The sequence below is a fragment of the Lissotriton vulgaris genome, chromosome 3_1 (genome assembly GCF_964263255.1).
Source record: "Lissotriton vulgaris chromosome 3_1, aLisVul1.2, whole genome shotgun sequence".
Lineage (NCBI taxonomy): Eukaryota > Metazoa > Chordata > Amphibia > Caudata > Salamandridae > Lissotriton > Lissotriton vulgaris.
This window is the reverse complement of record NC_141689.1, coordinates 922,541,680-922,563,450: the sequence shown is the minus strand read 5'-3', so window position 1 is coordinate 922,563,450 and position 21,771 is coordinate 922,541,680. Positions and strand designations below refer to the sequence as shown.

At 44.0% G+C, this 21,771-nt stretch overlaps 1 protein-coding gene and 1 long non-coding RNA gene across 2 annotated transcripts in view; one reads left to right on the top strand and one right to left on the bottom strand.

The window, feature by feature from the left end:
- The window catches only part of LOC147727217 (cytochrome P450 1A4-like), a 288,726-nt gene that overhangs the window by 176,149 nt on the left and 90,806 nt on the right, over positions 1–21,771 (bottom strand). The gene's annotated exons all lie outside the window — the stretch shown is intronic.
- On the top strand, positions 10,786–12,509 carry LOC147727218 (uncharacterized). Its single transcript, XR_015309317.1, has 6 exons — positions 10,786–10,874; positions 11,358–11,469; positions 11,553–11,663; positions 11,751–11,830; positions 11,932–12,015; positions 12,350–12,509. It is a non-coding gene; the product is annotated as an uncharacterized LOC147727218 (long non-coding RNA).

The window sequence follows — 21,771 nt, the reverse complement described above, 5'->3', positions numbered from 1 at the left end:
ACGCATTGGGGGAGAGGGGTGTTCGGTGGTAGCGGCGTGGATGTGCTTTGTCGTCATTAGTTGGTCAGTCCATGTAGGTGCCCAACAAAAACCCAAAATTTGCTCATCCAATTTTATAGTCTGGGCGAATGAATGCCCTAAGATCTCTTGCCTGGGACAAAGTTATGGGAGATTATTTTCTTGGTAGAAATGAAAATGGGCATTAAGAAAATGATGACTGATAACAAGATTTAGAAGACTGAAAAGTTGGTACATTGCTAGTCGCGTTGGTGCAAAGCCTGCACGGAGGTAAACTTGCTACATTCACCTTTCAGCACCTTGTAGTAGTTTGGCGGTGTATCCCTCCATAGAAAGGGCAGTCTGCAGAAAATTATGCATCACTTTCTTGCAGTTGCAAGGATTAACATGCTATGAATAGATTATTATTGTTAATATTGCTCTGCTATCTGTATATTTGTAAAGTGCTCCGATACCGGCAAGGGTCATGTTTGCGCTATATTAAAAAAAACTATTAAAATAAAATAAAAATAAAGTAGGATGCAAAGGCAAACGGGTAGTTTGATGTCGGGCACAGGCTGATCGGGCAGATAACCAGTGGCGGTGCGTCCATTGGGGGCGTTGGGGCGTTGCCCCACTAGCCATGGACGACCGCACTGGCAGTGGCAATGAAGAATGACTTTTAAAAAATAAATGTGTGATTTAAAGAAATGTAATCTGACCCGAGCGCACTGCGCGCTACCTGTCCCAGGAAAAGCCCAACCGAATCGGGCATCTATAATGAAGTGGGCGGTGGGGGGCGGGGCAGCGGCAGAGTGGCAGGCAGGCAGCGCACACAGACAGGCAGCGGGGTGCTGACTACGCATGCTAAATCCCGGAGTACTACATTTTTTGACTGGCTCGCGCATGCTCATAAGTGTAGACCTTCCCTCCCCCCTCTCCCCTAGCACTCCGATACATAGACAGGGACCCGGGGCCCCGGTCACATCTAGGGCAGATAGGAGCCTGCTCGTGGGCCAATCCTGGCGCAGTGGCACTGTTCACGCTGCGCCAGGATTGGCTGCTGCAGCAGGATGGTGCCGTGATTAGGTGTTGGCTGCTCGCACAGTAATGGCCAATCACATATGGCTATATCCAGCCATGTAGTCGGTGATTGGCCATTTCCCTACGCTCTTGGACAGGCAGGACGTCACAGCACGCACGTAGCACACCAGTGCTGCCAGTGCCACCGTCAACACCAAGAGACTGAGTGAGTAGTAAGTGTGAAACTGAAAGTAGAACGAACTTTCTAGAAGTATAGTGAAGTCGAGGTCCGAGCCGAGATTGAGTTCTAGTGTGTGGGAGAGTAGAGAGAGAGTCAGTCTTAAGGTAGAACATTGATGTTCTTAACACCCCTCATGAATCTGATCCCAACAAGGCAGACTCGAGTCGACATCATTCTGAGGTGGGAAAACTGCGCAGCATGAATTGCCCGGCAGTGACTATCATCTGTTATGTATAGCAGCACTTAGAAACAGCAGAAGCACAATATTTAGCACTATATAAAAAGGTTTTCTCTTAGGTTATTCAGTAAGCATTATATAACACTGCAAGAGTTCAGTTTGGCGTTTCATGTTCGAGGTTTGAGTGTATTTATAAAACTATCATAATTTTACTGATGGTGCCGTTGAGACAACGTAATATTGTATGTTAAAAATAATGGATGATGTTATAAAGATGGTATGGCTTTGGCGGAACTTACGGTGAACATACTACTTTAATTGGTGCATTTCCTGTCATTTGTTGATTTGTGTTCTGTGTACTATTAACCTCCCATCAACGTTAATTTATAATCTCAAATGTTTTCTTACGAATTCCTCTATATTACTTTTAAAAACTACACTTTCAGTGTCTTAGTTATAGCTACAATGTAAAGTCTAAAACTCGCTGGCAATCCCTAGTTATGGTAAGCTGACCACAACATAATTCATGCCCCGGCGCTGCTCATGAACTCACAGACACAGTATTGATGATATCTCAATGACATCGTGCTTGGTTGGAAGCCACAGTCTCGGATTTAGCCATTTGGACTCTCAAATGGACATCACTGACGTTCGTTAATGGATTGAGATCCAAATGCTGGCTCTCGACTAGGCCCTTTGCCAAGCCTACATACCCACAGTGCTCACAGTGCACAGCTGTTAGCTAGAACCACCATTCACAGTGCGCGTGACACTGGTGCCTACTGATCTTCTCCGACCTCGTTGTGACCAGTGTTTGAGTCGTGTTGTATGTGCAGCCTAGGACCCCCTGCTTGGACCTGCTTTGTTTGCTGGACTGACATACAAGTTACTGCGTAAGTGTTGACCAATCCGACACTGCTGTAATAATATACTAGTGCAGCATTGGCATTGCGCGCCCCCCCTTCAAAGTGAATTATTTCCACCCACTGTGAATGTGTTGAACGTCACGTCAGCATTGCAATTTCCTATGCTCCGAGTCTGTCTGTGCTGTCTCGCACGCACTCACCCTCATCATTGATGCGAGCGTCATTCTAATTGGTCGACTCGTAACTTTATTATCATCTTGCATTTGCAAATTAATGTAAGTAACCGTTCTTATGTATTTTTATATATTACTTGTTACATTTCATATCAGGATGCCGAGCTCAGAGGCTATTATACTGTACACACACAGTTAACACTGTCTTCGCGTGGAGTATGTTGCATTTCCTGTTTTGGGCCATCTGACCTTTGGCTGTGTGGGCTGGATAGAGCAGGGCTACTCGGACCTGACGGCTCCTCTCTTACGGCAGACCCAATATATTCTGGGCGATTTATTTTCAGGTTATTGCCTTTGAAAAGCATCCAGAGCTCGGACAGCCCCTGAAAGGCTGGTCGGGCTGGGAAAGCGCCATTTCCAACATGGCTGTGACAGTGGGACATTTTGGGGTCAGTGCTTGCAGTGATTATTGTAAAGGGCACATGGGGGCGAAGGATGGATTAGTGCTGCACTAAGGCCAAGAAATAACCTGTTCTGTAAACTGCCACTGCTTCCTCAACAATACCTGTTTTCGCCACTTTTTCATTTACATCCAATATTGACACTAGTCCTCCTTACAGTAAATACGAAGTTTTGTAGTGGTGAAAAGTCAACTCATGTCAGTAGACCATCATGTGTGTCGGGGACTCCTCAGGCTGTGGTTATAATCCTGCGCCAGGGTTCCCTCGGGAAGGGTTTGTAACATTCCTAAGCCAGTGCTCCCGCAGGACATTTTTTATAATACTCCCATGCCAGGCCTCCATCAGGACTCCTTCAAAACATTCCCACGCCAAGGCACCCTCGAGAGGGTTTTGCAATATTCCCATGCCTGGGTCCCCGAGGATATGTTTATAACATTCCCATGCCAGGGCTCCCTCGGTATACGTTCATAATCTTCCTGTGCGCAGACAGGCTGACGTGGTGCATCTGTTGGGTTTCATGACTTCCATGTATGTGACTCGCTGCTTCCTTAGTAAAGCTCTCTAACGCTTTCGTGCAGTGCAGGCGCTTTATAAAATTGCATCAATAATAGACAACATGTACAATAAAAGCACACCATTCGTATCGCCACGGGAGACAGCTGCTACTCATCCCTAACTTGCTCTTTGATCCCCTGCCCGGCCCTTGGCACTCCTGGGCTGTCGTTTTATTAGACACATGGTGACCTCAGGCTAGCACCTGGAAGCTTTGAGAACTTGTTTGCACACTCACTGTGTGATAATAGCTCCTACTCCTCACCCTGTGAAGGGACCTTTTATCCTGTGGTACAAGTACACGTAAGGTCTGAAGGGGCGGAGGGAGAAGGCACCAAGGATATTGTTAATGTTTTTCCTAGAGAGAGATCAGAGTTTTGTCTAATGGAAGTTTTGACTCATGGAAATGTAGCACAGAAGGTTAATGTGCCTGCTGCAAAGAACATGTACCTGATGAAATCTGTTATGAAGCTCTGTGGTTATACTGAATAAGCGGCTACCTATGTTATATGACAGCTCTTTAATAATGTAATACCTGCACTTTCACAATTGCTTTATTAACCTTCCTGCTTTCTCAAATTTGCTTGAAAATGCACAATTTTTCCACTATTTTTTCAAAATTTTGGAAAAAAACCCTCCCTAGGGGGTTCGGGCTCGCACGCTACGCTCGCTCGCTACGGTGCAGTTTGATTATCAGTTTCCGCCCCACCACTTTCATATGTCACCAGCCGCCACTGCAGATAACATTGCCATTACCAGAGTACACATGCCAGTGTGACATGCAGACATGACAGCATGCACCAGGACTGTGACTTGAAATCAGAGGAGCAACACAATTTAGTAATTGACAATGCCGTGATTGTTGTGAACTGTGTAATCAAGAAGTGCACCGCTCAATTTTAACATCTCCAAGCTTTCCGCGTGAGGAGGCACAAGGCCAGCATAGTATCTGAGAAAGTGCAAGCGAATTAACCCAAGTCTGAAATGCGTTTGTCCTCGTGCCAGGCGAAAGGGTTATCCGGTTATTCTCTCTTTTACAGGTAATAGAGTTTAATGTTTAGGCTCCGCGGTTCCCTTCACGCTGCTGAATCCGGTTTCAGCCACTCTATGCTTTCTGCTGCATGCGGGGAGGCTGCCACGGGTCGGACTATCTCGCGCTTTACTTGGCAGAGTGACATGTTTGTCTAGAAAACGTGACTCTCTGGTGCTGTTAGGACGTCTGAGGCCAATGGTCCATCTTTTGTGTAATCTTAATTAAAGCAGGACTGACACAGTCACTAGATGTAGGTGTGTGTTCACAATAGAATGGTTTGTGTGAGGAGGTTGGCCCTGACTACATAATTCAGAACAACTACCCAAGGCATAAGAAGAACATAAACTGCATAATTCCGTGACTCAGATTCATGACGACGAATTGGGCGAGCTGAATATGTTTGCAGGTTCACAGAATCCATTCGGAGTTTGCATGGAAATCTACACAAAGGGATGGTTTCCAGGCACACTCCCTGATACCAGGCGTCACCGCCGACTCTTTGCTCACTGAGACATGTGTATGACATCACAGCTCTCCCCCTCACTGAGACATGTGTATGACATCACAGCTCTCCCCATGATCTCACAGACAATCTCGCCCCACACTCCATCCCTCGCCCCACACTCCACCCCTCGCCCCACACTCCACCCCTCGCCCACACCCTCTATCTCTCTCTCGCCCACACCCTCTATCTCTCTCTCGCCCACACCCTCTATCTCTCTCTCGCCCACACCCTCTATCTCTCTCTCGCCCTCCCTCTATCTCTCTCTCGCTCTCCCTCTATCTCTCTCTCGCCCTCCCTCTATCTCTCTCTTGCCCTCCCTCTATCTCTCTCTCACCCTCCCTCTATCTCTCTCTCGCCCTCCCTCTATCTCTCTCAGGGGCACCACAATATCACTATGTGCTACCAAAATGCTTATAAGTACAACAGTAACTTACAATATTATTATAAAAAAATATTTATTGCCAAAATTGCTTAATATTTTGCAACAGCTATCATCTTGCAAATCATCTTTATACACCAATACAGACTTTGCTAAAAATGTAATGCAACACATTGTCATATACAATGCCAATAACTCAAACTTTAATGCTGGGAGACCTATTGCATTGCAAATGCTTGTTCTTTTAGTAGAATGAGCAAATTAATTATTATCTTAGTTTTACCTTGCAATTATCAAAGTATCATTAATTATTTGATCTTAAGATTTTTGTATGGTTAATAATCTTAAGTGTATTAACACAGGCTGTCGTATGTTTATAGATAGAAACCATAGTACTTTTCTGGTTAGTACACAGGCAAATCCTAAATTAACCTGTGTTCACTCCTTGGTAGCTTGGCACAGAGCAGTCAGGCTTAACTTAGAGGCAATGTGTAAAGTATTTTTGCAATACTTCAAACAGTAAAACTGTGAAAACACCACACAAAAAAACCCACACCACTTTAGACAGATAAAAGTTTAATTTAAAAAATAAAACAAGACCAAAAAGACAAAAAGGCATTTAGTAGAACCGGACTTTCGAATTTTATAGTTTTACTTAAAGATAGAGCTAAAAGCAAAAAGCGGCAACTATGGATATCTGGCCAAGCCAGACTGGGACGAAGTCTTAAGTTCAGAATGGACATGATGGAGTGCATGCCAGCTACAGGTCCCTAGTCAGGCCTGCTGAACATGGTACCTTAAATCCTGGTTTGTGAAATGTTGCACTAATCTGCGTCACTGATGAGTCACCCAGCCAAAGCGATGTGTTGATTCTGAGATGCAGCAGTGTGAGGTCCTGTCTGCATCGACATTTGAGATCCCTTTGACAAGGGCTTGGGATATGAAGTCTGGAGTCACAAATGTGCCATGAAGTCGGGCAACGAGTCTGTTCTGAGGAGCTGCGAATCTCTGATGCGGAGTCTAGCGTCATTGTTGAGGCTGCCGTTAATGAGAGATGCGAGGGACAGTGCTGAGGATGCATCGAGCAGCAGTAGTTCAGAAGGCGATGCAGGCTGCAACAGCAATTTGTGATGGATCCAATTTACACAGTGGCAGTGATGTGTCAGTTCTGCTCTGTGATGCCCTGCACAGTGGAGGAAATGCATGGTTTCCACTGGATCCCCCAAGGCTGGACACTGGATCCCCCAAGGCTGGAAAAGACCACTTCCAAGGGTCCAGGACTGGAGTGGCACAACTTGGCAGGGTACAGTCACAGATGGCAGAGTGCAGGTGCAGGGGCAGGTGTAAGGTTGTTTGGATGCCTGTTATGTCCCTGAGGATTCAGTCAGGAGGGAGGCCAGCAACTAGCCCTTAGAGTTGTAGTGATTTCCCTTCAGGACCCACTTTGGTTCATCCCTTAGTTTTGCATTTCAATTTACCTCTGAACGCTTTGCATAGCCACATATAACACATCTGTTTTTGAGACATTGTTTTGAGAAATACACTGTACATGCTGTTTGTTATTCAGGAACTCTTCCTGGGATTTCATCTACACATTTTGTACAAGGTTGCTGGTAATAATAACAATAGCATAATGTACTGTTTTCTTTGCTCATTCAGCAACATTTCCTAACATCTAGACATAACGCGGTCCACAGCTGCATCTCCAGCACAATAGTTGTTATCACATTATGTGTACCCCGTTCCCTTGGGGGCAAGAGAGGAGAACTCCTGCACAGTCAACTCTTCTGGGATGACAGCAGGGCCTGGCATTCAACCCTGCATAAACAAAGTTTACAATCATGTTGCGGACCACCTAACTGCATACACATAGACATGAGGTCCTAGGCCGATCTCAGAGATCACAGATATATTCCTGTGCTCACAAAGCAAGGATAGATGTAGACTGATATATAATTTGCCAAGGTTGGAATGTTTGTCCTATACAGTTTGTTAGTAATGCTAATTACTTTGCTTAGTTGCATCATCAGCCTAATGATTGCAGCACATTTGATTCATAACAGACTACTATAGTTTCAATAAATGTACTGTCTTCCTTCTTGTCTTTCTTATGTATACTATGGGCATGCATGAGTGAATGAGTTACAAAAGGGGAAGATCTGTTTCCAGGGTTCCTTTGGAGACTAGAGAGTCATGTTCAAGGATACTGAAATCACTCTGGAAAGTTTAGGGGTTCAGGTGAGGCACTATGAGCCAGCCAGGATTGGACAGACTGGTACTGATGCCATAGAGATACTGGGGCCTCATTTACAAAGAATTGGTACAGGGCAGTGCCACAAGTCACTTTGTTGTACTGCCCTATGCCAATTCAAAAGGGCAGGAATGCACCATATTTACAAGATATGGGCGTTTCTGTACTTTTAGCTGATGCAAAATTTGCAGCTGAGTTCCAATGCAGGCATCCTTGTACCATAGCGCAAGGGTACCTGTGTTGTTGGCATGATTTTTTTAATGGAGGAAGGGCAACTTCGCTCCACAAAAACAATCATGAGAGGTGTTTTCCTTTTTCTAAGGGTGCTGCAGAATGCAGCACATGTGGAAAGAAGAATACCAACTGCTCCGGGGAGGTACTGCCCCAGATTTACGTGAGGTTGCAAATCTGAGGCAGTGCCGAAAATCAATCAGTGTTGAGTGGGAATACCCACAGCAACACCCACAGAACGCCTCCATTACGTAGAGTAAGGCAAGTCAGCGATTTGCACAGCATTGCCCTATTCCATACCTCTGAGACCATGCAATGTCACACAGGGTGGCTTTGCATCACCTCAAAGAAATGATTGCAAGGACTGCACCATGGGAGCGTCAAAAAAAGTGACGCTTCTGCAGCTCATGCCTCATGTAAATGAGGGCCTCAGTCCCTACACTCTGACATTCTGTTGTCCTAACACACAGTTCTGCATAACCAGCAGAACCTGTGCAATAAAGTTCGGTGTTCAAGAGATGCAGGTCCAGTCCTCTCACTGAGGCATGAGGGCAGCAGGCAGCAGGTCAGCACAGCAAAGCAGGAGTCCAGCAGAATGCAGTCCAGCAGAGAGGCAGTCCTTCAACAGCACAGCAGTCTTTCCTGGAAAAGTATCCACAGGTCCAGCAGTGTACTAAAGTGGTGTTGTCTGCAGTACTTCTTTTACACCCTGGTGGCCTGGTTCTGGAAGGTTAAAGGAGCTTCTAGACATTGTCTTTGAAGTGCATGGAATCCCTACTCCCCCTGCCCTGGCTCCAAGTTGGCTGAAGTGACAATGCAGGGTTGATAGGCCTTGTGTGTGAAGACAGGACACAGCCTATTCAACTGTAAGTGGGGATGTGCCCAGCTCCTCCCTCCCATTCTGCCAGTGATGGCCCATCCAGCCACATCTAAGCACCAATTGTGTTCGGCTGTCTTGGAGGAACACACAAAGCCCATCTACCAACTACACCTAGTAATGTGACCAGAGACAGGCTGCAGGCACCAAAGCTCTTGTGTATGAAAAAATGTTCAATTTCTTAGCACACCGCATTGCTATTTCGGGTTGTTAAGAAATGCAAAATAGCATTTCAGCATGTCTGAAAGCAATTTGCTGCACCACAAAATGCGATACGTACTCAGTAGAATTCGCATTCTGCGATTCACAAAATAGAAAATCGCAAATAGGGATTTCCTCTAGTGATTCGGTAACAGTTTTTCCTAATTGAAACTAGTCGCTAAATGTCCATTTAGGAAATGGAATTACCATTGATTCGGATCTGATGGTAACCAAGTGCAAACTTTAAAAAGGCACCCAAAATGCATCAGGATCACTCCCAATCTCAGCTTTATACATTCTCGCAAGGAGGAAGAGCCTCTTCATGACCAATTAAGTAGGCTAGAATGCAATTTCTTTGAGGGTTTTAAAAAAATGTGTACGTTGACTGACTCTACTTTTGAACTGTCGCACCTTACACTCTTTTCTCTGCCAAATCTTGACCCCCAATTTATGGACTCCAGGAGCAAATATTTTCTAATTTCAGCACTGGTACTGGAGTATCTAAAGGTTGGGGTTTGTTTGTTTGTTTTACACATCAAAATTCATCAATTAATAAATAAATCAATTGAATTATTTACATTCAGACAATGAGCCCATCTCCCTGGTTTCTTCTCAACTATGTACGGATTGTATTTTATTACTTGGCTAGATCCCTCTACCAGGTACCTGGCAGTGTTCGAATTCTTTGTAAGAATGTGTTGCGATGGGCAGATTTAGCAAGAAGACATGCTATACCCAAACAAAGCCCTTAAGGTCATTGGCATTAATATAGTTATGAGAGGCATGTCCTTGTTTCTGGTGCACAGTGAATACTGCACAGTGTTTTGGAGCAGGTGAAAGGTCAATGCATTCGGTTACTTTTCAGTTTGCATGAATGTGGCTATGGAGAGAGTGCATTCCAAGAAGCATTACTTAAATGTGTGTTAATGGTTTTTGGCAGACAGGCGAGTTATGCATATATTTACACATTTAAAGTGGAGCTAGGTTGTGCAGTTGCATTAGAAAATTAGGCTGTACGAATATTGTAGGCTTCCATCTGTCTTAAGTGGCATACACCGGAACGTTCCATTGATATGACACAATGAATTCATCATAGGGTGTCTGAAACAATAGCTTAGAATCAGGGCATACAACTAATATCTTTTAGAGGCATTCCTAGAAGGCACTCCCACAAGGAAATCCACACATCTGGAGCCACTAAATCAGTCTATACTCAGTGTGATACTCGTAGGACCTGTAGATCGGCTGTAATAATAAGGTACCTGATGGGGGTTCTTAATATTGATAATCAACAAAATAACTACTGTTGAGATCTAATTATTTTCCCTCAATGGAACTGTTGAGTTCAACAAGGTAAATAAAAAAAGTCACTATTCAAATGGAACTTTAAAATTAAAAACATTAGATATTTTTATTGTTGTAAGAACAACTAGTGTGGAGAGGACACATTAAAGTTGGCATACTCTACGATGCCAAATAAAATCGCACACCTTATATATATCCCCAATCTATGATGGCGCCGATAGATGCTGAAAAGCAAAATATAACAGTGTTACATTAGTCTGCTATTTGGCATCAAATGCCGCAATGAAACCCCATATACTAACAACTTTGAATTAAAGCTAAGAATGTTAAATTATATATTTACACTCGTGCAAAACAATTCTGTAATGCATGCAAAAACGGGCGGAGAAACAGGATCAGTGACCATTAAAACATGGCGCTCACGATTTGACCGGAAGTAGAAACAATTATTTTCCGGCACAACGGACCGCATACACATCCATGGCGGGAAGTATTGGGCACTATTTAAAAGCCTAAATCTTATCCCTCAGTAACCACGTCAGCCTCGTGAGGGGAGAAAAAGCGGGGGTACCGTATATGCGGAAGAACGCGCTATTACCAGGTATGAAGCTTAATCGTGTGTGCTAACTGCTAATCGGCACTTCGGCATCGTAACATCAAATAATTTTCGAATGATCTATTTGAATTGGGTATATGTAAATACTAAACCCAAAATTTAGAAGGGAGTTAAAAATGCAACATCGTTAACACACTAATGAGTATTTGTGCGGTCAAAATAACCAAAATGACACGCATTTATTGTAACGTCGATACTATTGAGCCTATATAAACAAAGTGTCTGGGTATCACTCATTGTGAATATGTGAACGGTTTCCTCAAAAAGAGATAGTATGCACATGATATCATGTTTGGAAATGCTGGAAATGTATAAATAACAATAAGGTAATTCGTTTTCACTTATAAAGATGTAAGGATAAAGCAGTGACAGGCTTGAAAGAAAGGGCGACAGCAAAAGTAAAAGAATAGCTTCATACATTAGAACCAGAAAGAAAATAATGATGATAAATACACCTCTTCGATCTAGAAAACGGCACCTGGCAAGAAAGGGATGCAAAGAAGAAAGGGCCAGACCGGTATATAGACGAAGCGGAGGAAGAAGGGAACTTAAAGCTATTCCTGTCTAAAGTTGTCTAAAGGTGGGTCATTTGAATTGAAGAGACTTTCCATTTAACATAATGCATGTAAAATAAGAAACCAACCATTCCCTATTACTTTCCAGGACAAATATATTAAAAGAATTTTAAGAACACAAGTACCTCGACCTGTGCTTCCCCTGCACTCAAAGGAAAAAATAGGCCCCCAAATAACGAACTGCAAGAAGATAGCTGAGGTAAGAATCTTATAAGGTTGGTCTATAGGACCCAATTAATTAAAAAACGAGTGATACAATTATAATTATATGAATTGTCTCATTTAGAATAATCATGAAGAAGACTTTGACAAATAAATAAACGATAAGAAGCAGTTCCATCCATGTTCGGTTACGAGAATATAGTGGTAAGAAATACCCTCCCTTGTACATATGTCAGTCTTTGTTAAATAGGAAGACTTAAAATACAGGTCCGTGACACACATATATATATATATTGTCTATTTAGGTGTCGTTGTAGCACTCTGAACAGAGATAGCTAATGATAACAACTGAACAGTCCAGACAGAACCTGGCTCTCATCTAGTGGAAGGTGAGGCTACGAACTAGAACATATGGAATAATGAACATTCTAAGATCTAACACGTTAGGTGTAATAACTGTTATAGAGCTTAAAAATCAATTGTCTAATTGTAAGCTTGTAACCTGAGACTGAGTAAATGGTGAGTCCAGGATTCCATTGCTATGAAGTACTAAAGTCCAAGCCCCAGAACAAATGACCTATTCATGGATATGGTGCCATTTTTCCATGGTGTAACTATATGTTTTCACGTCAATGTCTAGATGATAAGAAATTACATGATTAGAGATATGTCCTTCAGCTTGATTTGGTTACAGGTACATGACAGTGTGTCTTCTAATTTCAGATACCCTGCACACACGACATGAGGGATGAGTAAAACTTTTTCTAAGCTGGTCCTGAGGAAGGTGGTATGAACCCACCGAAACGCGCGTAGACCTGGCGTGTAACAAAAACACTGACGATCTGGGTTACCTCAGCCTTAGAAATTGTTTTAGAACGTGTATGACTGGGACACTGGATGAATGAGTGGTGTGTATGAAAGTTGGTGTGTGAGATAGGGTAATTGTTAGTTTTTTATTTAATTTGCTAAAATCACAGAGTATACACTGTATAGACTGTTACAATTGCAGTATTAATCTTTGCACTTATTTATATGAATTGTATTAATATCTATGTTGATGAATTGATGTTTAACCTCAAAAAAGATTCAAAAAAAAGAAAAAATTGTTTTAATAACACTTTGATAAACTTATCTCCAAAAAAAGCAATAAAATATAATTAATGAGAGAAAACACACTGGTGTCCCTGGACTAAATTGAAGGCTATTTGTAGAATTGTTGAGAGCAATGCCATAAAGGAAACTAAGATTTGACCATGGGGGAAATTTGTTATTTGTGTGTACTAACAAAATGTATCTCCAGTCCGATAAACATTGGAGAAACTGCATGCATTGGCAGGTCAGGGTGGGGTTGGCTTTGCCAGTGCAACTAACATTGTGAAAAGCGCATATGTGGGGGGATCAGATTTACTATTTTAACTTCAGCCTAACATAAATTAGGGAAACTGCATATTCCGATTCACAATTCTAATTCCATTTGGACAAACATTGGGTAAAGTGCACACTGTGGTGAAATCAGATTTACTATTCTGAGTCAGAATCAATACATTCACATAATCTAAGTGCAAATTCCAGACATTGCAATAAAAATGTAAGAAAACAAATTAAATATCTAAAGAATTGGAATAATCAATAAAATGGATTTAAATTTAGAAACCTAAGAAAATATTTACTAAACTGAAGAAAAAACATAAGATTATCTTAAGGGTGAAAAGTTCTTTATTTCCAAAGTCTTGCAAGTGCATTCCTAAAGTTTTGTGAATAGTCATGAGAAAATGCACCACTAACGTACATGAATTGCATAACTTACTCTACCATTACGTTTCTTAATTTAAATTAAAAAAATCTTGATATTATAAAAAAGCATGTATTATCATACATTGTGTTGCAATACATTTGTAAATTTGTAAATGCATTTATTTATTTTATTTACATTTTTTTGATAATCAATTTCATTGTTTTTGGATCAAGAAAGTACCAGCAGTAATCAAGTGTTGGATATTACAGCAGTAATAAGACATCTCCATATTACATATACGGGGGGGATAAATTGCAATACATGACCCCACAAATCCCAGGCAGTGCACACAGTTCCTAGAGTGAGATGCATTCATTCTATCTGCCCCAGCCATTTGCCCCAAACCTTATGTTGCTTAGTTGGACATCCGCTGGAGTCAAACATCGGTTTCTGCAGTGTAGCGCACCAGTCTACTCCTCTGCACCATTTCGCTGTGCCAGGAGAAATAGGGTTTGTCCAATTAGCAGCAATATCTCGCTTGACCACCTTTATGGCAGTAGTAATGACTTGTTTGTCAGTTTGGGATCCATCCAATCCATCTGTAATTCCCAGGAGTATTTTTAATGGGTTGTGTGGGACCACCCAGCCCAGGGCCTCCACAAGCTCCTTTTCTATGGAATCCCAATACTGTGCAATGACAGGACAAGCCCATACCATGTGAAAGAAGTCTGCTTGGTCGTGATCGCAGTGGGCGCATGATGTGGTGGATTTCAAACCTGCAGTGTAGAGGCGATTGGGCCTTAGGTAGGCAGCGTGTAAATAGTATAGTTGGACTAGACTGAGTCTGGCTGAGGTGGTGACAGTTTTGATGCCATCAATGCATCTCTCCAGTCCTCCTCTTCAAGAGGTCCTTTCCATTGCTCCCACTGGTTTTTTAACTGGTCTAGTGTGTTTGGAGTGTTATTGGTTACGGAGCGATAAATACGAGAGACACCCCCTTTCCCCAGGTTACCTGTCATAGTTTTTGCCTCAGGGGGTCTATACTCTGGGAGCGATGCGCCATTTGGTACGTGCCTGTGGAGGGAATGACATAGCTGCAGATATCTATAGAATTGTGAGGGGTGGAGGGAATAACGAGTTTGCAGGTCTTGGAAAGAGTGCTTATGGCCTCCTGTAAAAATATCCCCAAGCTGTGAGAAGCCAATGAGGTCCCATGTCCGGAATCCCTTCAGTCTGCCAACCTACCGAAGCCAGGCCACTTGCCAATTTATTCATCTGTTGGGTATGGCGCAGGGAGGAGAGCCAGGCCAAGAGATCCGCTTGTGTTACAGTTGGTAAAGTTTTGGGGATTGGTGCCCCGTACATCATCGCCTGGATCTTGGGCAGGCCCAGGTAGTCCAGCTCCACCTTGAATGCTGGATCTGACCAGCCATCGTTAAACCAGTCATGCAGCATGAGTAGGCGGGTTGCCAGGTAGTATAGGTATAGATTGGTAAAGCCCATACCTCCATTGAAGGTTGGAATCCGGCATTGGGACCGGGCCATGCAAAGTCTCCGCCCGCCCCAAAGGAATTTGTGGTCAGACTGTCGAGCTCTTTAAACCAGGTCCGTGGAAAGCGAAATGGGGTGTTTTGAATCATTTAAAGGAACCTGGGCAGTATCATTTAAATAAGGCGACCCTTCCCAGGGGATTAAGCGGTAGTGACTGCCTTCTGTGGAGGTCTTCTCAGGCTCTCTTCACCAGCGGGGTGACGTTGAGGGACCAGGTGATATTAGGGAGCAGGGCCACCCAGATTCCCAGATACTTCATTGACTGCCTTCTGAGCGGTATTGTGGATTGCCAGTCAAAGCAGTCCCTTGAAAAGTGGAAAGGGACCAGGACAAATTTGCTGGACTTTAATTTCCAAAGAGGTGCAATGCCCCGAGGCAGTGGGGCCTGGACTGGGCCAGTTCGGCAAAAAAAAACAAGACATCATCTGCGTGTAAAGCGATTTTGTCTTCCACAGAGTTTGGCCATCTCCAGCCTTGAATATGATAATTCAACAGCATAATGCATGACCAGGGCGCCATCGCCAGGGCGAACAGGAACAGTGAGAGAGGGCAGCCTTGCCTCGTACCCCTTTCAATGGAAATTGATTCAGAGAGAGCCCGGTTGACCAGCACTCGTGCTTACGGCTAAGAGTATAAAACTTTAACCAGGTTACGGAAGTGTTGGCCCATGCCCAGCTCAATCAGGACGTCTTCCGGATACCGCCAATCTGCGGAGTCAAACGCATTTTCAAAATCAATAAGAAGTGCCAAGTAGGGGGTTAATGGTTGGTAATTTGCTAAAGCTACATGGAGGTGTCTGAGGCAATGACTGGTTTAACGAGATGGCATGAATCCACATTGGTCGGAGTGGACCAGTTTGGAACTGCACAGCTTCAGTCGGTGGGCTAGGATTGAAGAGAATATTTTAACCTCTGTGTATATGAGAGAGATTGGGTGAAATTCAGCGCAGTTTGATGAGGGAGGTTGTGTTTTGGGGATTACCACAATAGTGGGGCCGTCTGTTTTGGATAGAAATGAGCCGTTCTCGACCGCTTCAGAGTATATATCTAATAGGTGCGGAAAAATGATCTCTCGGTAGGCAGGGTAGTACTCCTGCGTGAGTCCATCGGGCCCAGGGTTTTACCTGATGCAGCGTGTGATATGGCATCGTTGATTTCTTCCTGGGTAATAGGAAGATCAAGAGTTTTTGCTTCTTCTTGGCTTAGACAAGGAAGTTGGAGGCGTTCTTTGCCGATTAGGTTTGAGAGAGAGAGTTCGGGGCATTGCTTTGAGTAGAGTTTAGAGTAGTATGTGGCGAAGGGCTGGGCAATCACCGAAGGCATGCGATGAATGATACCTTCCAGGTCTTTGATCTCCAGGATTATACGGTTAGCCATTGGGTATGCGTCCAAGTGGTGTAGGAGTTTCCCATTTCCCCCCCCATCCATACACCCTGGTGATAAAGGATCTCCACAGTAGCTTAGCAGCCTCCTTGGAGGCTTGTTTGATCTCGTCCCACAGATGTATGAGCCGCCTCTCTTGTGTGTCTTCCCGTTGTTCAGCTGTTCGATTTTCAAGGAGGGTGGATTGGGCCTCTAAGAGATTGATCTAAGCGTGCCAGGCAAGCCGCTAGATTTTGAGTTGACCTTTGGCAAAGCCGTGAATAGTGGCTTAGCCTGCTTCCCAAAGAGTACCCAGGGAGGGGACTGAGCTGTGCTTAGTAACAAAGTATTGCTGGAGCTCTGCTCCTACAGCTTTCTTGAAGTCTTTGTCCTGGAGCAACCATGCATTTATCCTCCATACCGGAAGAAGTATATAAGGGGTTCCCCTACCTCTGACTTTCTGACAGTCCAGTGCAGGCATAAAGATATGGTCAATTTGTGCATGTGTGTGGTGGGCTGCAGAGGTGTGGGTATTCCGTTTGGCTTGGGGCTGCCAGATTCTCCTAGCATCGCACACAGTGAGGGTGCTTGTCAAGTTAGTGAGGAGTCTTGCGTGGGTGGATGTGATGTGAAGTGAAGTAGTGTGGCTCACTGGTTAGAGGCGGCAGACCCGAGAGCAGAGGACGGCCCGGGACCAGGGTTCGATTCCCGGCGCGGCAGGTTTCTGGACCAGGGTCAGCGGACTCGATAATTCTCTCGCCTCGGTGCCCACTCTGATCAGCGATCACACTCGGCAACTCTGGGCATTAGCTTGCCTCATCTTCACTAACGGCCCCACCAGACCGCCGGGGATGCCTGGTCTCATCCTGGAGATACCCATTAAGGGACCATCTCTCAGGGAAGCCAGGAAGGGTTTCGCAGCGGTCGAAGCGCCTTGGGACCCTACGGGTAAGTAGTGCGCTATATAAATGCCAATACATTTACATTTACATTTACATTTACATTTACATCTCACACCGGATGGCGAGCTCATGGTGTCGTGACCTGGGTGCATAACTGTGTTGAAATACCCTCCCAACCCTGGGGGTAGTGAGGAGATAAGGTTTGTGGTGCGTTTTAAGTTGCAGTAAGCAGTGATGGACGGGAATATATGGAGAGCAAATTGAGGGTGTTTCCTCCGATGGACCCTCTAAGGGCTATAGAGCATCCTTGGGGGTCGTTGGTGGCCATTGCAGGTGTAAAGGGGATGTTACGCTGCATGAGGATTGCCACACCTCGTGAACCCCGGGTAAACCCTGAGTGCCAAGCCCTGTCATAGCCATAGCATACCAGGAAGAAGCAGTTATTACCCATAAGGTGAGTTTCTTGAAGCAATATTGTCAGCAGCTTTGCTTTGGTCATAGCGCAGGACTGCCGTACAGGTAATCCTGTCTAGTAGCCCGCTGCCATTCCCTGATAGTATGCAGATTGAGTCTCCGCTGTTGCATATGTTTGCCACGGTGGATAGGGGTGTCGATGGAGGTCTATAAGGCGTGAGGTTGGGTGTGGAGCTTTTTGCACTGTTTGCAAACTGGGGAGTTGTGGGCACCCTTCTGGGTTGCGGGGAATGCAGGAGATTGTCCTGCTGTTGGGTAGAGTTGCTGGTGTGGTGAGCATAGGGCAATAACTGAAACTCGGGACAATGGTCCCCTCTATCCCTACCCCCTGTCCCCACCCTATACTTCGAGAACAGAAGCATCTGTCATCCCTAGTGAACAAAAGAGAAAAGAACCAAACTAGAATACTTGGGTGTCGGTTCGTGTGGAGGACCCCTCCCTACCTAAGGATGTTTATCGCTGCAATGTAAAGGAACTATACTTTACAGTGAAAGTTGTCTATCTGAAGATATCCCATCTCGCATGGGTGTCCCCGGTGTGTGCCCCTGTGGGTGGTGCCGAGGTGCTTGCCTTTAGCGGCTGTTCTTCAGTTAGCCAAGTCCAGGCCACCTCTGGAGAGTCAAAGAAAAGGAATTTGTTCTGGAACACCACCCGAAGGCGAGCCGGAAAGAGCAGCTGGTAATGAAGGTTCAGAGCACGCAATTTCTGTTTCACCTCAATGAAGGAGCATCTTTGAGTATGGACTTCTCGTGTGTAATTTGGGAAGATCATTATTGGTTGCCCTTGGTCTGATAGAGATTTTCGGTTGTGTGCTTCATTTAGGATGAGGTCCCTATCTTTGAATTTGAGGACCCTGGCGATGATGGGTCTGTGTTGTGCTCCAGGTGGAGGTCTGGGGGCCAGGGAGTGGTGGGCTTGCTTGATCGCAAACCAGGGGGAGAGGGAATCTTTAGGCATCCAGGATTTTATTTATTGTTCGATAAATTTGCTCATTTGGCCTTGTTCTGATCCCTCCTGGAACCCCACTTAGTGGAGAGTATTCCATCTTGACCGGTTTTCAGCATCCTCTGCTTTTTTGTGGAGTTCCTTTGTGTGGGTCTGCAGACGCAAGACTTGTTCCTTCAGGTGGTGGACGACATCCTCGATTGTGGAAATGTGAGATTCAGTGTCTTTAATCCAATCTATCGCTGTGCAGATGTCTTGCTGAAGGAGAGCCATATTCCCATGAGGCACAGGGTCAAGACTGATTTCCATATGGCTGGGTCCAAACTGGGATGGCATAGTGAGCAATGGAGTGATGGATTTAACCCATATCTCTTGACTCGGGGAGAATGTTTGAATCATTTAGCATTCCGTCCAATCTCTTGACTGGGGGAGAAGATTTGAATCATTCGGCATTCCGTCCATCATTTGTTGCAGTTACACTTTTCGCCCTAAGTGGGATAGGTATGCCCAGACGTGGATACCTTGCTCACTGTGCCACTGGATTCAAGCTAGCCTGGCTGATGAAAGGTGACATACCCCAAAACTGGTCATAGGATGCTTGTTTCTTGTCCAAAGAGGACCTGGCTTGGCAGTTTGATCTGGACTGCTCCTATGAGGCACAGGGTCAAGATTGATTTGCATATGGCTGGGTCCAAACTGGGGTGGCATGGTGGGCAAAAGAACAACGGATTTAACCCAATCTCTTGACTGGGGGAGAGTGTTTGAATCATTCAGCATTCCGTCGATCATTTGTTGCAGTTACACTTTTTGCCCCAAGTGGGATGGGTATGCCCAGATGTGGGTCCCTTGCTCACTGTGCCACTGGATTCAAGATAGCCTGGCTGATGAAGGGTGACATACCCTGAAACCGGTCCCAGGATGCTTTGTTCTGGTTCACGGACGATCTGGCTTGGCGGTTTGATCTGAACTGTTCCAATGAGGCACAGGGTCAAGACTGATTTGCATATGGATGGGTCTTAACTGGAGTGACATAGTGGGCAAAAGAACAATGGATTTAACCCAGATTGGGCTGCACTCGATCTTCAGCGCAGTGAACCAGTGCATCTGGGGTCAATCCCGGCTCCCACTTATTCTTCAATGCCACACCACAGGGGTTTACGGCAGGCCCGGTCTATCTCCTCAGCGGCCGCAGTGTGTCACAGAGACCGCGACCATGCAAGGCTAGGCTCTGCCTCTGTAATCAATGCACCTCCTTGCGGGTTTCGTTTGATGTGGATGTCACCACAGGGAAGCCACACCAGATCCAGCAGCTCCGGTGCCGTCAAGGTCAGCTGCCTCTTGTTCGGGCCAGATCTCAGGATCTCATTCATTAGACCTTACCGCCATTTTGTGCAGGCAGCCGTACCGATTCTCATGAAGCGGTTGTCTCAATCTCCCAGCAGTGCCACACTTTGTCACGTCACCCGACGCCAGGCCAGGAGGGTTTCCTCAGGTACTGGATCGTATTATTACATAGCGATATTTAAGGATGACTGGGCGGATGACGGAGAGGTCCGGAGCACTCTTAGATAGCGACCGCCATCTTAATGCTCCAAGCCACGCCCCCTATTTTTAGCTACATTTTGATGCATACACTAATTACCATGTCACAGCTTATGTCTTTATACACAAATCTCAGCCAATATGTCATTTTGAGATAGTATTGATATAATCAACATTGTAGCTAATTGTCTTGTATTAAATGGTTTTGCCAGTTTACTAAACTTAAGAACAGACTTAAGATTGTCTAAAGAGTGAAAAGTTCAAGTTACGTTTTTTAACTAATTTGGTATTCGCAAAAACTTGTAACTTCCTTCCTAAAGGTTTGTGTATCGTCCTAAGAAAATGCATCTCTTATGCATCATTGCATAACATACTCTACCTTTAAATTTCTTAATTAAAATAAAATATAATTGATATTGTAAAAAATAATTTTATATCATACCTGTTACGCAAGTATTGCAATCTGTTTGTAAGTTAATTTTCTAGTTAAATTATGATGAATAACATAATTATCATGTTACTGTTTACAATTGTATATATTAATCACAGCCAATATATAATTTTGTGACTGACATGGCATGAGACGGAGAAGACTTTGGAGAAGGAAGCATATCATGACCTGTCTCAATGGACATAACCAGACCCACAATTGGTAGCCTTACATCACAGACCACTGTGATATATGCATATTGCATTGGTAGATTTATTTAGCGCCCAACTAACTTCTTTGTTGACTACGCTCGTTAGTGACGTATCACAAGATCTACCCCTTTTTATGAATAGGAAGCACTTTTCTCGTGCGGGCTGCTAGATTATAGGTTACAACCGTTATAGGCATCATTTCTTTTGGATTTACATTATTATTATTGATTTATTATTAAATTGTATATGCACAATGAATCACCCTGGAGAGGGTCTCTCTGTGCTGTTGTACCCACACAGGCCAGAAATAAAATTAACATAGATTAAAATTTAGAGAGCTAGGGTTCAGATCAGAACACAAGCGTAGATGCAAGGAAACCTAGCTCCAGTATTGGGGGCCAGGAATGTGAAGTAACGGCCCATGTGCCTGGCCGTGCGTAAATGCTGAGGGCGCCAAAGGTTGCTCACTAGACTTCAAGATTAACAGATCAGCCTTGAAATAGTCAAGTAGATAAAACTTTTGTCATCTGACTTTGATATTTTGTATGTATTAATATCTCTACATTATTAGAAGTGGAAGGATGTCAAGAAGACTTCAGTATTAAATGGGCTTTGGATTACTGCACTCAGACTGCATATTCTTGAACTCATAATTGTACTATTTGGACTACTTTATATTTTGTTATGTGGTAAAAATTATTGCAGCATGTAATTTTAAAATGGCATGGATGAAATAATCCACATTGTAATCAATTTATTTAAAATACAATTTATCGGAATTAGTATTTTATTGTATGAATTAACTATACAAGGGTGTTAAAAATGCGTGTATCTGAAATATCAATTTAACTAATGTCATATCTTAGTCACTCATAAATGTCTAACACATTCATTATCTCATTATAGCTTAAAACATGCATGAGTGAAGAATATTTGCATAAGTGAGTAAATTGAGTTCAATGAGTAAGATATGCCATATGAGTTAATCATGAA